At 44.7% G+C, this 12602-nt stretch overlaps 1 long non-coding RNA gene across 1 annotated transcript in view; it reads right to left on the reverse strand.

The window, feature by feature from the left end:
- Positions 1–1198: 1198 nt before the first annotated feature.
- LOC119972302 overlaps positions 1199–12602 on the reverse strand; it is a 44756-nt gene continuing 33352 nt past the window's right edge. The window contains exon 3 of the long non-coding RNA XR_005462030.1: positions 1199–1738. This is a non-coding gene — a long non-coding RNA (uncharacterized LOC119972302). The remainder of the gene's footprint in view (positions 1739–12602) is intronic.

Below are 12602 nucleotides of genomic sequence, written 5' to 3' on the forward strand. Positions count from 1 at the left end.
ACCCTGGAGCTGTGAAGCATTTATGCTAACCACCATGCTACCGTGCTGCCCTTAATGCTGGCTTTTGATGCTGGGTTTCCTCAGCCTGGAAAATCTAGTCAGCTAGTTTGAAAGCTGGAACTGTGAAAAATCTTACATGAGGGAACCATCTCCTGCCCCCCCCCCCCCCCCCCCCCCCCCCCACACACACACACAGCCTCCATCCTGCCTCCAACAAAACCGGAAGTGGGTGGCTTGGATTTGAAATATTTTACATTTTTCACCTGACCCAAAACCACACTGTGGAGAAGTTGAAATTCTACCCACTCCCTCCCTCATGCAGGCGCCATGATTAACCGATTTCCCTTTCAACAGCCCGTTCTTGAACATGGGACCTTTTGACATGTGTGGTTCATTTACGGGTTGGCTTTACCAATTGTTCCTCTGAAGAAGCAAAGTTTTTTAAGAATATTTTTGTGAAATTATGATGTCATCCAGAATACAACATGTGTACTACATAGCTTCTAGGCACTCAAGCCTCTGGGCTCAATTGTTCCTGTGGGCAACAGGATCCAGATTTTTGGGCCATTTGTGGGTCTCGAACCCATGCATCGGTAACATGCCCAATGGCGTGACCTTCGATATTGGCCCAGTTAATGATAGTGGATGGAACAGGGTCGCAGGAGGCCAATGAGAATAAAGTACTGATGGTCAACCCGCAGCCGAAGATGAGCATCTCAAAAAGGAGCTGCCCTCAAAGGTTCCCATAACATAGAAGGCCCAGAATGGTTAAGGACATCAGGGGAGGGGATCCTCTTCACAGGAATGATTTTGGCTGCCACAGCGGCCATTCCATCCTTGCAGCTCCGTGATTGAGGCAAGGAGAGAAGGCTCTGGTGGTCCACTGAATTTCTACCGAGAAACCACCTCCATATCAATGCTGGCACTAGATTCAGTCAGGGGGAGGGCAGTTTGATGCCAAGAAAGTCCCATCAATGTTGGAAGTTGACATTCCATTGAGACTAGATTGGCTCCATGGAACATCTTCCCACAGCAGCTTGGTCTGGGGTGGAACAGCAGGGAGCCATCCTGACTAGAGTTTCTGCTCTGCTCCATGCTGCCCCCGCCTCCAGAGCAGTCCCCAAGAGGCCAGGAGAATCTTGGCCTCTGCTTCTATGTGAATTACCATGAAGGGACAAGAATTACTCTGAAATTGTAATGTTGGGGGGAACTGACTTTAATGTTAGGATTTTGTTTAATTACGTTGTGTTTCGGATCTCCTTCCGTTAACTGTAAAAGTGCCAGATCCTAATACAGTGTGTTATTTGTTATTAAATATTCCCGTAACATTATAGTGTACTTTAAGGGCCTATATGCATTTCTTTCCATAGTCATTAAAATTTACATGGTGTGGTATTCTAATCCTGACAGTATTTGGGATTGTACACGCAAGAATAGAAAATCTAGTTTATCATTGCACCTTCAAGTGTGCTCTTTATTGAAATAACAGGGTAAAAGTAAAAATAATTTATACACTGGTCCAATCTGTTACCTAGATGTTAGTTTTTATGAATGTAGGCCTGTCATATTTGTGCAATATGAGTCCATGGTTAACTGATGCTTGCAGCTGACATTTCAAAGCGGCATCCATCTCTGGTTTAATCGAAATGTGTAAAGTATTTTGCTACTGACAAAGCAACGTTCTGCGGCGTGACATTTTTGCCAATTGTCTGCCCTCACCTCTTTCCAGTCTGGAAATCTGAAATAAAGCAGAAAATGGGGAAGATAATGTGAAGGGTCAGCATCTGAAACAGAAACGATAATGGCGTACATTTTGTCATAATATATGGGCATTAATCTGTCAAAGGGTTGCCTATTGTAATGCAATCCCAAAATAAATGGATTGACAATTGAATGGATTATATCGTGAATGGGCAGTTCTTTCTATCAGAATATTGTCCATGAAGCGAAGAGAAATGTTTACCCTAATGGGGGGATTCTCTGGTCTCCCAGCCACGTGTTTCGAGGTGGCGGGAGGTGGTCCGCCTGTTCGCATGGCAGCAGGATTCTCGCTCCCATCGCTGTCAATGGGAATTCCCTTTAAAGCCACCCCACGGCACCAGGAAAACCACGGGTGTGCTGCCGGCAGAACCAGAGAATCTTGTTGCAACCAATATTTCTGGTGCAAAACTACTGCAATTTGTTTTCCTGTCTTAATCAACCTGCAGTAAAACTAATGAGTCCCTGTCTTTCAGCGTAAGATTTGCTTTAATCATATTTTAATTGGGTGCTTTCTGTCATTCCTATTCATTTTATACAGCAAGTTTCTACCCACCCTTCTTCCTGAAAAAACTATGTCCTTATGATTTTTTTACATTCCACATTTTTTATTGTTTCCCCCCAGGTCAAAAACCTCCATGGGAACTTCAGTCTCTTGTTCGGTCATGTCCCAGTCACACTGGGTCCCAGTATATCATGTAGAGACCCTCAGTGCAAGAAACTAGCCCCATGGCCCATTCATTAAAATCCTTAACTGGACAACATATTCTTCGATCACATTGTGTAGGCGATCTGCATGCCTCCTATTGACTGCATTTCTGCAATATAGAAGCACCTTAGGAAGTGACCAATCTCTCCCTCTCTGGTAGCTAGTACCATTGCTGCTGACCAATGCCTCTAACAGTTGCCAGACCAATTATGCATAAGACAACATTTTGTCATATAAGCACTCCTTTTAAAAATATTATGCCTTTATATGGAATTATGGTGAATTTCAAACTTCCTTTTTTATTCTCCTATTTCCATTCATTTTTGGGTTAAAAAAAACAATTATGACTGCTAATGATATCATCAGACATAACTCTCTGTGAAACTGTGTGAGGAAGCTGAACTACTTGGTGTCCAATTGACATCACAAGGCCGTTGAGGCACTGTTGGGAATATTCGCATCATCTTCTCAATAATGTCTCGGCAAATGTCTGCCTCCCCATATGGCCAGATCACCACTGTTGCTGCCGCATCTATAACCAAGTCGTGCAGCACGGCCATTGTTATGAGAGCTTGAGTATATGCATGAAGGATTTGCAAAATTAGAACATGTAGGTAGTTCCAGCCTACTCTGTTTATTTTAGATAATGATGTGGAGATGCCGGCGTTGGACTGGGGTGAGCACAGTAAGAAGTCTTACAACACCAGGTTAAAGTCCAACATGTTTGTTTCAAACACTAGCTTTCGGAGCGCTGCTTCTTCCTCAGTACCTGAGGAAGGAGCAGTGCTCTGAAAGCTTCAAATACTAGCTTTTGGAGCACTGCTCCTCTGAGGAAGGAGCAGTGCTCTGAAAGCTAGTGTTTGAAACAAACATGTTGGACTTTAACCTGGTGTTGTAAGACTTCTTACTGTATTTTAGATAATGCCATGATCGCAAAAACCTTTTTTTATTAGCAACTGTGTTTGGACTAATATTTTAAGATGGCTACTGAGGTACACATGCACATTATACTAGTGCTTTTATTAATGAAATAGAAATAATAAGCAGTCTTACTGCGCTCTTATTTAACAGTTCAAACATTTAACATTAGCATTAAATGCTTTAGTATCCTGACCTTTTTCACAGTTCATTTAATTGAGCAGTTACATATTGATTCTTGCCTTTCGTGGGTCTATGTCATACAGTGACATTTTTCTGCCGGTCCATTTACATCTCGAGTTTCTATCAGCCTTGTTAGTTTAACAAAAAAATCCAAAGCCAACTTGCCCCAGGATCAGGTGCTGAATATGAGTAAATCATGTAGTAAATGTGCTTCTCTGAACCAGATCCAAATCGGCGGCCAGATAAGTGAGCTTTACAGATAAAATATTTTTAAAATCTGCATTAAATGAAGTACACTGTGCTAGGTCACAGTTGAACCTGTGATCAAATGATTGCCAGAACCAGATTCATCAAGTAGAAAAGACCCATTATAATTTAAGCTTGCTAATTAAGGGTCCCACATTACATGGATGAGTGAACTAGTTTAGTTATTCTGTTCATTTGTCTCTTTCACTCCTCGCTCCCCCCGCAGATTACACCATGTAGTCAAGGACAGATATAATTGCCCAATCTCCCTCACTGCCTTTGACTTTCTGCACTTTATCAAATATGGAATGCTTATTTCTTTTTTAAATGTTCTTGTTCAGTTTCTACCAATCCCACAATTCACTATTCCACATAGTCTGCACCGAGCTGGTCTGCTCAAATCATGCCATATCCCATTTCAAAAAAAATTCCTGCGCTTCAAAATTATAGAACCTCACCTCACATTGTCATCTTTGTCATTCATAACTTTCTAGCTTCTAAAAAGCTAAGTTTTTTGTTAACTGACTAACTATCCACTTCAACGTAGGTGTCATTTCCACCCATAGGCCTTGGAATATCACCTAGAATTAGCAACAGGTTTGACGCGACTATAGAGTCTTCCATTCCCAAGTAAGGCAAACAAGTATTGATCCATGTCACATAAAAGGCAAGAACCTCCCAGTCATATAAATGGAGGTGGTGGCATAATGGTATTGTCACTGGACTAGTAATCCAGAGACCTGGGTGGGAGAATCGCCGGGGGTCGGCGGGGGCGGGACCTCCTAATTCTCCCCCCCACCCCCCAAAGACTGGCCCGGCGTGAGTCGCGTCGCCCGCGTCGGAGAATGGCGGGGTCCGGCGCGACTCAATGGGCGCCGGGGCTGCCCCAAATCTCCAGCCCACGATGGGCCGAAGTCCCGCCCGTCTGCTGCCGGTCCCGCCGGCGTAAATTGGAGTAGGTCCCTTACCGGTGAGACCTAGCGGCGCGGGCGGGCTCTAGGGTTCTTGGGGGGGCGCGGGGCGATCTGGCCCTGGGAGGTGCCTCCACGGCGGCCTTGCCCACAATCTGGGCCCACTGATCCAAGGGCTGGGCCTGTGCCATGGGGGCACTCTATCCTTCCAGACCGGAGGCTGTGGTCCTCCACCATTCCCGGTGCGGAAGCGAATCCCTCCGCGCATGCGCGGGGATGACACCAGCACGCGCTGGTGCTCCCGCGCATGCACCAACTCACGCCGGCCGGCGGAGGCCCTTCGGCGCCGGTTGGCGTGGCGCCAAGCCCCTTTCCCGCCAGTCGGCGGGCCGGGCCTAGCCCCTGAAGGTGCGGAGGATTCCGCATCTTTGGGGCGGTCCGACGCCATAGTGGTTCACGCCACTCCGTCCCGCTGGGACCCCCCGCCCCGCTGGGTAGGGGTCAATCCCACCCCTGGCTCATGCTCTGCGGACCAGGTTCAAATCCCACCATGGTAAATGGTGAAATTTTAATTCACTAAAAAAAATGTGGAATTAAAAGTCTAAAGATAGCCATGAAACCATTGCCAATTGTCGTAAAAACCCATCTGGTTCACTGATGTCCTTCAGGGATGGAAAGCTGTTGTCCTTCCCCCATCTGGCCTACATGTGACTTCAGACCCACAGCAATGTGATTGACTCTTAAATGTTCTCCGGGATGGGCAATAAATACTGGCCCAGCCAGCGACGCCCACATGCCATGGAGGAATTCAAAAAAACACAGCACAAGAGGAGATCCATCATGCCGATGCCTACTCTTTGGCAGAGTTATCCAGTTTGTCCCACTCCTTTGCTCTCTTCCCATAGCTGTAAGATTTTCAGGAAAATCTTTAAATATACTGCAGGTCAGGCAGCACCCGAAATATTGTAGCATTTTAGGTGGAACCAATACAAGAACAGATGAAGAATTCAACCAATTTGTTTCTGTTTCAGATGCCGTTCAACCCTTGTACCAGTTTCTGTTTCAGCTCTCCAATATTCACATCTTTAATCCAGTTTACAGCTGTTCACATGGTGCTCTGGTAAGCTTAAAATGCTGCCACCACAGGACCCATATTCCCCTTGTCACCTTTAAGATTACAACAACAGGTGTACTAGATAATATGGCCATCCATTAACAATTCCTCAGTTTTTGACATTTCATCGGTCAAGCCTTTGTATTTCCACTTTAAATTCAACATCAGTCCACCCTGGTCGCTGATTCAGATTGAACGGGTTGACTTTGGGGCAAGTACACAAACAAATGTAGACAATTTAACGGGTGTCCGAGACGAGCGGGGTGGGAGGCCTTCAGACTTTGGCCGGGAAGGTCCTCAGAGCTGCTGTTCTTCCATATAAATGGGATTTCTGCTGGATTTCAGGCAAAATAACATTGGAGGAGTGCAAACAGTACCCAGGAATCCTTTATACTTATTCATGTAAATTAAAGCCAAAATTTATTGTATACATTGATGTCATTACAAGATGGAAATCCTCTATTTATTTTGACTAAAACTGTGTACAGAACAGATAGTCGTCAGTGCCAATATGATTCTACTATTTTTCTACATTTGCTTTTGCATCATTCATGGTGGCTTGTGTTCTGTGTACAAACTGAATAAAGTTCTTGATTTCCTTTCTTTGAAGCTGATGTAGTCTTTGTGGCATCAGTCTCGACCTAGTGATATGCACATAGCATATGTGCTTCTTCTAACCATTAGACAACGTATGATGATATGATAGATCTAAGGGGTGGATTTCCACTTCGGGATATGTGTTGTGTACACAATTTACTTCATTAGAATAAAGCGCTAATGTGACCTTTTTTTTCTGCCTTGTTTAAATTCCTGAGTTCAAAATTCCGGAATTCTTTCTTTATTAAAAAAGAGACAGCGAGACACCGGTCGCCGTCAGTCCAGCTCCCATTTTAATAAATTGAATTTTGTGCCCGGCCCATGGTGAGTTTAGTGGCAGGGGGTATTTTCTCGAATGAACACCTGTGGATGGTCTTCCTGCCCCAACAACCAATTGAGAATATTAAGTGTACAACTAATACCTACTTAGGAGCCCCATCCCACTGCCACTGATAATCACTCAGTGGTGGGCAAGGGGCTCGTCATGTGGTGAACATGACAACCAAATCAGTGCAGGGTTTCTTGGGAGTTTCTGAGGTGGAGGGGAGGGGGGGGGGGGGGCATTCACAGGCAATCAATGCATGGTCAAGGACACAGCGTCGTAAAAGGGAGCCACGCTGAAGGCCACCCCCTTTCCCTTGCTGCCAACCCCCACACCCACCATCCCCCATGACCCTGACTCTGCAACCACACCCTCCCAGCTCCATTCAAACATACAGACGGGGTCCGAGATCCAAAAAGGAGGCCTGGCAATGGCATGTTAAGTGCATGAGTGGCAAAAGATGTGGCAGGCGTTTCGGCAAAAAGGCAACATGGGGCTCTGGCTGGTCTTCAGCCAGCCAGCGAGACACCGGTCGCTGTCAGTCCAGCTCCCATTTTAATAAATTGACTTTGAAGTCACTATGGTGTGACCTGAAGAGGTTCAGGAGTTCTGCCAATTTCCAGGCTAATATTGCCCTCTGAAACATAACAATGGAACAGATTAACGGATCATTCATCTTTTTGCATTGGTACATAGCATGCTTTGTTTGCCTACGTAAAAGTCACAGCCTTTAAAGAGTGATCTCTTCTGAGGAGATAGTTACACTTTGACATTGTCAGCTATGGTTCAGGAGTAGCACTGTTGCCTCTGATTAAAAAGTTTGTGGCCCCACTCCAGTAAGTTGAGCACAAAATCTCTGCCAAAATTCAAGTGAAATACTGAGTGCTGCAATATCAGAGGTGCTTTCTTTCGGATAAGATATTAAATCAAGGCCACATCTGCATCTTGGCAGGTTGTAAAAAATATTTAAGCATCTCTAAGAAGAGCTGGGAATCATTCCTCGATGTCGAGGGCCATATTTATCCCAAAATTCAAATAACTACATTTCTGCGTACGGGATCTTGCTGTGTGCAAATTGGCTTTTATGTTTCCAACATTACAAAAGTGACTACACTTCAAAGGGAACTTAGTGTTGCAGTATATTATGAGCTTTATCAATCCATAAAATTTCAAATCATGTGACCTTTCACATTTTGACCTTCAGACATTCCCAAATCGCAAGAAAATATCGAAGTAAATATGGACATTCACATTTATCCAAGGAATTCACACATCCCTTTGTTTGAAGATAGATTAACAAAAAAGGACTATAGAATTCCAGGCAAACTGACACTCTCGGTGAGATCAAACGCCCAACTCTGTGACACGTCAAAGCCTTTCAAGCTCATGAGAGGCCTCAGGAAATGAGGTAAGTGCAAGGCCAAAAAAACTGAGAGTCTCATTTGATAGTGAGGTTGTAGCGCCGAGAAACACATATATACCCAAAATGGGAATCTATTTTGGGCTTTAATTCATGCCCTGGACATAGGGGGACATTAAAACTCAATGCGTGTAAGACTGATTTGAAGGGTATTGATGTTTCATTGTGATTTATTCCAATTAGACTGGGTTAATCTCAAAAGACAACTCTGGATGATTGGAATCAACCCACACACTACCCTTTTGTTTGGAAAATTATTTGAATTTGTGGAAGTCACATGATGTGGAACCATTATGCAGTTTGCTTTTAAATCAGCAAGAGCTTCTTGAAAACATAAAGTTTCATTATTAACCATCAAACGAGCTGCAAGTCACCCAAGCGGTTGAGGTAATAAACATCAATACCTTGAAAGTAGGGGATCCAACCAGAGAGAAGAATTCTCCAACCTGTTCCAGTTAAAGTTCACCTGAGAAACAAGCTGCTACCAATTTGACTCAAAGTAACCTCACAGCCTGATAAGAATTCCGGCTTTTCAAGAAACTTAACTTCAGTTTTAAAGCCTCAACTGCATCCATGGAACTACAGACTGGCTATGAAAGTGACAGAGATAATAATCAGTTGTAACAACATGTTTTCTTCATCTACATGTAACCTTGTGTGTGTGAGACCAGTGAGTGAAACATACCATTACATTTGGTGTAAGTGAGTGATCAAAAACAATCACCTTTATTTTTAATTTCACAAAAGGCTTGCTGCTGGAATTATTTAATTGGGCCATTCAGTCAGGGTAATAAAAAATTCACCGACATATAAACATATTGATCATAAACAATAACAGGAAAAGCATATATTCTGAACATGACCATAGACATTTGAGCACTTTGAGACATTCATACAAATCCTATAAAATATATAACTGTCTTTCACTTGATAATTTTCTGCACAAGTGAAAGCATTTAGGTGAACCTAAATTAAAGTACATTAACACATAATGTGTGTATTTCAAACTGCACTGAAAAAACAGCATAATGGAGCTATTTGGTTCAGTGTTTTCAATGCCCTATTCCTGGTCTCCTTACCTCAGGGAAGGTGGTGGGGATTCTCCAATCCGCGCCGGGTCGGAGAATCGCGGCGGGCTGTGCGAATCGTGCCACTCTGTCCCGACGGCGGGAAGCGAATCCCCGCAGAGCGGAGAATCGGCACCATTGGGGCCAACGTGGTCAACGCAACGCCAGTCGGGGGCCATTCTATGTGGCCCCACCCCCGTGATTCTCCGGCCTGGATGGGCCGAGCGGCCATTTTTTAAAAACGAGTCCTGCCGGCGCCGTTCTAACCTGCTCTGAGCCGGCGGCACCTTGGCCTTGAAGGGTACGGGGACGGCCTGTGGGGGGGGGGGGGGGGGGGTTGTGTCCGACACCCTGGGGAGGACCTCCGATGTGGCCTGGCCCGCGATCGGGACCCACTGATCGGCGGGCCGGCCTCGCTGAATCCCGGCCTCCTTTCTTCCGCGCTGGTGCCTGTACTCCTGCGCCATGTTGGGTCGAGGCCGGCACGGACGAGGGAGACACCCTGTAGGGGCCAGAATTGCTGATCCTGGGGCCGTGTTGATGCTGTCGGGAAACACGATGGCGTTTCCATCGGCATCAACACTGAGCTTCAGGATCAGAAAATCCCCTTGTCAAGAGGGGATGGAGCAAAGGTTCATCAGACTGATTCCCGGGATGGCACGATTGTCGAATGAAGGGAGATTTAGGTTTACTAGGATTGTATTCACTGGAGTTTAGAAGAGACGAAATTTCATTGAAACCTCTAAAGTTCTGACAGGGCTGGACAGACTGAATGCAGGGATGATGTTTTCTCTGGCTTGGATGGAGAGGGGGATATAGAACAATGGGGGTCACAGTCTCGGAATATGAAGTAGGCCATTTTGGACTGAGATGAGGAGAAATTATTCACTCAGAGGTTGGTGAACATGTGGAATTTTCTACCTCAGAAGGCTGTGGAGGCCAAGTCTCTGAATATATTTAAGAAAGAAATGAACAGATTTCTAGACTCTTAATGGCATCAAGAGCTATGGGGAGAGCACGTGATTATGGCACTGTGGTAGAGAATCAACCATGTTGAATGGCGGAGCATGCTTGAAAGGTGGATGACCTACTCGTGCTCCTATTTTCTATGTTTCTACATGAAACAAACAATTCACATTGTACTTGTAGGTGACTGGCCTGTACTACTTTAGCCAATTTAGTTATCTGATGAAAATCATAAACAAATATAAAGCACGAGTAATAGTAAAAATCGACATGAGACTATTGCATTGTTAAAAAGCCAACTGGTTCACTATTGTACTTCAGGCAAGGAATCTTGCTGCCCTTAACACATATGGCCTTTATACGATGCCAGTGCAACACCAATGTGGTTGACATTTTATTGGTGGTCTCTGAAGCAATGAGGCACACTGTGCAGTAATATCAATATTTGGGAACATAGAATGGACAATAAATGCTGGACTTACTAGGGATACTAGGCGGCACGATGGCACAGTGGTTAGCACTGTTGCTTCACAGTGCCAGGGTCCCAGGCCCGATTCCCGGCTTGGGTCACTGTCTGTGCCCAGACTGCACGTTCTACCCGTGTCTGCACAGGGTTTCTCCGGGTTCTCCGGTTTCCTCCCACAAGTACCAAAAGACATGCTTTTAGGTAATTTGGACATTCTGACTTCTCCCTCAGTGACTGTGTGGACCTTTCACATTCTCCCAGTGTCTGTGTGGGTTTCCTCTGGGTGCTCCGGTTTCCTTCCACGATTCAAAGATGTGTTGGTTAGGTGGATTGGCCATGCTAAATTGCCCCTCAGTGTATAAACGGTTAACTGCGGTTGCAGGGATAGGGCGGTGGTGTGGGCACAGGTAGGATGCTCTTTTGGAGGGTCGTGCAGACTTGGTGGGCCGAATGATCACCTTCTGCACTGTAGGGATTCAGTGATTCTATGCTCATCTATTTTTCTAAACTGAAATCAAATGAGAATTAGTTCTGTATTAAATTTTCCATGTATTCTATGCACTTTGTTTGTCTTTACCGTCTGCTTCTGCCACTATGTGGAGGTCCAGCAGCCACAGATTTCCACACTTCAACTCACACCATCACTATTGCACCCTGACAAAATTACTCTTTATCCGACTTCCTGTGGGTAAAATCATGGCGAATGCATTCGTCAGTTTTTGTAAATGGTTTCTGGTGAAAGAAACCAAAGACAAACAAGTTATACAAAATCATATATTTTTAATGAGAAGATTAGTTCTGTCAGCCACATCATCATCATTTCCAATTTCACGCAGGCAACCTCCAAATTCCCCAATAGTAAACTGATACCACTGCAGTTACTCTTCATCAGACTAGCAGCTACGGGATATCTCAGTAATGATCCCCATAATACGTGGGATGCGGTGCACAATTGCAAGATTGATCTGAGGTTTTTAATAATAAATCCATCTTAACATGAAGTATTTTTGCACATTCACATACGTAACACCATAATCATGTCATAAATAAATCAAACCCATCCCCTGCCTTCCTTTGGATTCTGTGAGCAAAGCTGCTTATTTCGAATTAAGACTAATCTTATATTTTCTGAGCAGATGCAATGTGGGTTTAAAGTTAATCCACAAAAATAAACAGTCAATGAAAATGTTCAAAGATGAGATGAAAACAGCTTTAAGGACAGTGCATTAAAGACTCCACCATCTGCCAGATCACTGGTAATTGAATCCTGTCCTGCATTGAATTTTATTCTCATCACCTTGTTGTCCCCGATGATTGGTTAAGGTAGCCTAAGAAGTCACATATCTGTAACTCTTCACCTCTGACTTTCCTCTTCCCTACTTAGAAAGACTGCAGGCCTACTCGGTGGCCCCGCTGTTTGACAGAGCTTAGAATGGAAAATTGCTAAATAGGACTTGAAATTTCTTCTTTACATTCCGTGACATTGCTACATATAGTACCACTGCACTGACACCCATCAAGTCATTGGCCATGACTTCTTCAAACCTTAGCGAAAGAGGCACCCAAATCCTAAGTGGTGCTGGTGGGACGAAAGCTGGAGGGCCAACAGAGGAGCTTTCTCAGCAACTTGAACAAATAAGAAATGGCCACAGTTGCCAGGTCACCATGATGGAAGGTAATTCCCTCCCACAGGGCTGATGTAACAAGGTGGGCCAGGAGGTGTGGACATTTCAAAGACATTCTCCAGTGCCGACTTGGTAATTGAACATTTCAGTCAGCCTCTGCTAATTAGATTTCATTAAGTTTTCAATTATCTCAACCGGTTAGTTACCTATTGCTTGCAGCAGGGAGATAGTCGACTCTCGAACCAGCCTCCAGCAAAATGATTCGGGTGGAATGGTGCCAGGAAACCGGCACGCCGGTCA

The sequence above is a fragment of the Scyliorhinus canicula genome, chromosome 10 (genome assembly GCF_902713615.1).
Source record: "Scyliorhinus canicula chromosome 10, sScyCan1.1, whole genome shotgun sequence".
NCBI lineage: Eukaryota > Metazoa > Chordata > Chondrichthyes > Carcharhiniformes > Scyliorhinidae > Scyliorhinus > Scyliorhinus canicula.